This window comes from Solanum verrucosum, unplaced genomic scaffold, assembly GCF_900185275.1.
Source record: "Solanum verrucosum unplaced genomic scaffold, falcon-dt-bn FXZP01000280.1, whole genome shotgun sequence".
Lineage (NCBI taxonomy): Eukaryota > Viridiplantae > Streptophyta > Magnoliopsida > Solanales > Solanaceae > Solanum > Solanum verrucosum.
The window spans coordinates 2,163,155-2,169,154 of record NW_026019982.1 but is presented as its reverse complement, the minus strand read 5'-3'; positions in this window follow the sequence as shown (position 1 = coordinate 2,169,154).

Below are 6,000 nucleotides of genomic sequence, written 5' to 3'. Positions count from 1 at the left end.
AATAGTAATATATTGAGAGAGCTTCTGATACTGAAACCGAAAAAAAGGAAAAAAAGAAGAACACCCACAATAAGTCGCTTATTTCAAAGTATTTTTCGTTTTAGTTGACCAAATTACTGCTTTTAACGACATTTGCTCATTCTTTTAGTATTTTTTTGTGTTAAGCTTTTAGATGTAAAAAGTCAAGTATTAGCTCGTTTCTTCACCTTTTTGACTTTTTTGTTATGCACTCTGTCTCAATTTATATAATATAATTTAAATTTTAAAAATCAAACAAGAAATTATTTTATCATAATTTATGCTCTTTAAGTATTTTAAATTGTTAATTCTTATGACTTATAATACTTTTATATAGTTTATAAATCTGTAAATTATTTTTCAAAAACATTAAAAGTTGTATTTCCAAATTCACTAGTTAAAATTAAAAAAAAATAACTCTCAAAATTCAAATTATATCATATAAATTAGGGGATAAAAGTATTTCTTTTATTTATTTGTATTTATTTTTCTGGTGGGTGATTTTGCGATAAGGAATTGAAAGACTGAAAAATCAGCATTGCTTGTATAGTTGTATTAAGTTTGTCAAAGACATAAATATTTAAGAAACTATTTAAATTATTAGATGAAATAATCATATATTTTAGTACAAATCAAAACAGGTAGACCCCTAGATTCGTGCAAGTTTCACCCCCCTTATTATAAAAAATATCGTGTAACTTAACCTATAAAAATAAATATAATTAAGTAATTAATTAAAAAATATGCTCTCACTATCAAATTAAACCTTAGATGAGTTGGTCACAAATTAAACTTGTACTAACAAGTTTTCAACTATATATAGGAGGGAATTGTACTCTCGTAGCTTTTATGGCAAATACTGTTTTTTTTTTGTTTTTTTTTTGTAAAAGCAGGAAACAACCATTATAGCTAGAAATAGAGCTTAATAATTGAATAAAAAGGAACATAATTCATAATTTGCTTTAAAAAAGCATTATGGCTAGGACACAGTAGTCTTCCAATTATAGTCCTCCGTTGAAGAGGGTTTAGATGAATCCAGTTCCTTTCACCACTTAACTCTGCGATTCCTAATTGTGGTTGAATGATAAATATTTATCTATTTTTAACATATATAGGTTTTAGAATTCAATCTTGAGTATGAAAGTCGCCTTGAGTAGAGACTGCCTTATGGCCACTATGGGACTTTCAGTGTATATATAATTTAATCGAATTCTAACACAAGTATCCAGTTGAAAGAGAGAACGAAACAGTAAAACAATTCAATATAATTATTAGTCAATGAAATATATAGTATATCCTAGTTGCCTAAAAGGGTGAATCGTAATTGTCAGTAACAAGCACTGTGGTGTCTTCATCATTGGATTCTATAGAGAAAGAGTCAGATTTTATGCGTAAAATAGGAATGAAATAGAAGGTCACAATGTACTAAAATATTTTCTAAGAAAATAAGATGTTAAGGGACAAACAAAATTTCATAGCTAAACAACAAAAATCTTATGGTAATAGTGTATTTAGCTACATGTTAACAATGGATTATAATAATACTTAATTAACTAAGGGATCGTTTGGTTGAAAACTAGTTATCCTAGGATTAACTATCCTTAGGTTAGTTATCCTGGGATAACTTATCCCATCACTATGCTATAAATGGTGGGATAAGTTATCCCAAATATGTCAACCAAACAAGACATTTAAATTTTATCCTGGACTATTTTTTTATTCCAAGACTATTTATGCTTATCCCTCACACCAAACGAGCCCTAAGAGCTTTTTAGCTACAAATTAGCTGGGGATTATCGATAATTTCATAGCTGTTGAAGTATGTGACCATCTCATCTAAAAGTTTAAACTATTAGAGAGAGCACACTTTTATTATTTAATTATATCCTCAACACGCCCCCTCACGTGCTGACATGACTTTTTTCATGGATCAAACACGTGGAAATTCTTTTGTGATATGAATTACGGTGAGATTCGATCTCAAAACCTCTACCTACTCTAATATCAATGTGTAACCGTATCACACACTTCGCTAATTCGACAACTTTTTAGTAGTGAAAATAAACCTCACTACCCACCTTCAACTTGAGATCGGTTTTTGGTGGAAAATCTCAATAGCTTAGTTTATTGACAACGTAATGTATTGTTGATAAGAGTTTGATTTGTGACCTTATAAAGATAAGATTAGAAGGTGACGTTGCACACTAGTTATACAAACCATGACATTAAAAATATGCAAAACACGACGAGACGACTCTCTTAAAAAGAGTAGATGGGGTAATGTGAAGAAGCCAACCAAGCAGCTTTAAAGTTTTTGATTGCTTCGAAATGCATTTGAACAATGTTCCTTTTTTTCTTTCTTTTACTATGTATAATAATTATATTTATAGATATTAGATTGCCCATCTCGTACGTTTTCTCTGTTCATTTATTCATTTATAATTATAAATCTATCAATATTCTATCGTATGGAGAATCATGTTGTAATGTTTTAATTTTATTTTAATTTTTTGCCTTTTTAACAAAGCAAAAGGATTCTCTTCCCATGCATGGATAAAAGAGAAAGCTTAAAAGAGACCAAACCGCCTTCTCCGGTGTAATGGTCGCATAGTCTATGGTTTTTGTGATTATTATTTTAGTTTCATATAAAAAATAAACTATATGATAAAAATAAGGGCTTTGGCAGAAAGCCATCAGAGGGATAGCTTGCACGCTTGAATGATGGTGTTGAAAGATTTTGCAGATTTTCTTGTATAATATTTTGACATATGGCTCTCAAAATTTTGACAAATGCAACATCATCTTTCCAGTCTTAAAAAGTTTTAAAGGCCTACCTAAAATCTTAGGGTTTGTAGATGTGTAAATTCTCACTTTAAAATTTATATAGCCAACTTCAACTTATTTGGGATTCAAAAATAGTTATTATTGTTATAGTCTTGTAACCACCAACTTGTAGTTTAAATGGTACAATTAGTTCAATTCCCATTGTTTCCCTTCTATTTTCTTTATCCGGATGAATTTGTCATGAGTAATTATTATACTACTATGAATTATGCAATCACTAAAACTTGATGGCTTTCTTTAAAGTAAGAATTTGTTGATGCTCAAAGGAAATTATTGTTCTATCTTTTTCGTATGAGAGCTAGGAAAAGAGGATCGATAAGGATAGAGTCGGAATTTTAACTTTATGAGTTTTTTGTTTCATATGACAATTTCATACAAGCGATAATATCTGAGTTCTAAATCTAATACTCAAATATTTAAATTTTATTTAATAAAATTCTTAACACGAAATATTATATAAACAAAACTTTTGAATAATTCTGTTAAATTTATATTCAGATTTCTAGCTCGGTCCCGGAACAGAGGAAAGGAAAGGGAGTTTATAAAGAGAGATGAAATGCACATGATGAGTGCGTTATTCACGCCATTCCCCCATGCAGAGATAACACCATCATTGTTGTTTCTGCAAGTATTATTGTAGGGAATGAAAGTGGCCCTTTCATATATATTCTTTTCTTTACTTGGGACAAAACCTACATTTTTTACTCCATTATTATTTATTTTATGTAATGTAATTTTGAACTCATTGCCAGTGTAGCTGGCCCTGCCTAAGCCTGCTCACACATCTTTCCATTAATTTTTTCCTCCTTTAGCAACTCTATATATTCATAATATCCACCTTTTCCAATATTATTTCACTTACCTATACGTGGTACTTTAATTAACTTTTAAGTTTGGGATAAAAGTACATGTCACTACCCGATGGTAGTATAGAGGTTTTTTCCATCGTGAATTAACAAAAAAATTGTGTTATAAAATATAATTCTCCCATCCAGCCGGCCCAACTCCGATCAAGTCGAGACTTATAACGAAAAATCTTAGCCAAATCTTATCGAATAAGGTTTAGGATAGGTCAGCCCAATGGATTAAGCCTATATATTAACGTTTCTATATATTACCCATATTTTCAACCTTGTGATTTATTAACACAATCGCTAGTTTCGTCAATCACATAGGTCATAATATGATCATTTGTAAAATGTATATACCATAGGACTTCATCACGTGTAATGTTATTAGCTCAGCCATAATTAACTAGATGGTAAACAAGTTTGACCTCAATAGTGATCCCCATTATTATTAATTAACCATAGGTTATAGAAAATTATTTTTTATCTCCGACGTACAACCAATATTTCCGCACTAATAATAACTCTTTCAAATATATATGTAATGATAGATAATCTATTTAAAATCATAACAATGTTCTCTAGAAAAACATGTTTAGTAGAGAACAGAGTAATATACTACACTGTTTTATTTCAAGTGTGATCTCTCTATATATATAAAAAAAAATTATGCTTTGCTCGTTACTTTTTACTTGTCATGTTTCATTTTATCAAAGTCAATTTGACTTCTTTCTAAGCTAAATTAAAATAATTCATAACTTTAAATTTAAAATTTATATATTCTAAAAGTATAAGAAAAATAAGAAGTTACAATGTTTCTCATATTAATATGATGAAAAAAATACATCTTAAAATATTAATAAAAGTTTATGCAAGTGAAATGTGACCAGTAAAAGAAACCGAAAGTGAATTATTTGTAAAAACCTACACCCATATCGGCAAACATCACTATTTTTGAACACAAACCACACCGGCCTAAAGAGCACACGGTGTATTGATTAATTAGTACAAAGTATAATTAAACATCACCAGAATCAAATGAATGTTCCACTGATAGGCAAGAAAAAATAATGGAGATTTAACTAATTTGTCACTTGTCAGATAGGACGTTATAATTATGTCAAATGTCCTAAGTATATATTTGTTAGTATTAAAATTAAATGTGGCAGGCTATGAGTGAATCATAATTATGGTCCGTGCCTATAAGAAACTCTAATTAATTACATACATAGCACATAAACTAAACCAAAAGGAAGACCAAATAATTGTAGTACTTACACTCATAGCAGTCGACCTCTAAAACCATATTAGTCTGTAGGAAATCATTAGTGCTATAATAAAAGTTTATCACACATAATTAACATCATTAGATTTTGGGATTATCATGTTAAATATTTGCCAATTATTTCCCCTGAGGCCATCATTGGATGTCATTTATAGGTGGTTGCCTCATTCCAATTTCAATAGCGGAGACAAAGAATATTAGGTGATTTTTTTTAATCTTAGATTTGGTCGTGAGAGGTTATAAATATCTCGTAAATTAGTTGAGGTGTGTAAACTTGTTCGAATACCACAATTATAAAAAATATATATATTTTGAATGACCTCTTGCATTATGGTTTATCACCAACCAACAGATGATACACCGAGAGTTGCTCTTAATTACAAGTTTATCGAAATTATTAATTAAATCCAAATATTAAAATCAATTATATTTCATTTGAACCTTGAAGAAGTTGATATATGTAGCTGTAAATATAGTGTTGAAGGAAATAATCTGAGCATCAATGAAGACAATTTTATGCATACATGAAGTAGATTGCACATATGATTGTTGTATACTTAGTTGATGCATATTTTTATAATTTGATTCAAAATATACATTGATTGTGACAGAGTAACTTCAATATGTATACACAAAGATTACCGTATTTATATATATTTATGGGGAAATTACGCGGATAAACAAACATATACTAGTTAATTAACTAACATAGCTTTAGTTCCATTAATTACCACTCACAACTTAATTTTTGCTATAATTACGTCGCCTCTCTCCTCTTTTATACATATACAAATACAAATACAAATTATACATATATAGACACAATTATATGACAAATATACAAATACACCAACATGAATTGTGGTGCAGTGGTGGCACTGGTCCATCCTTAACCAGAGGTCTCGACTTCGAGCCCTGGTATGGAGAAAATTCTGTTGGGAGCGCCATCCCTGAATGGGCCCTGCGAAGCACGATCCAGATTTAGTCGGGGCTTCAATGCGGGGT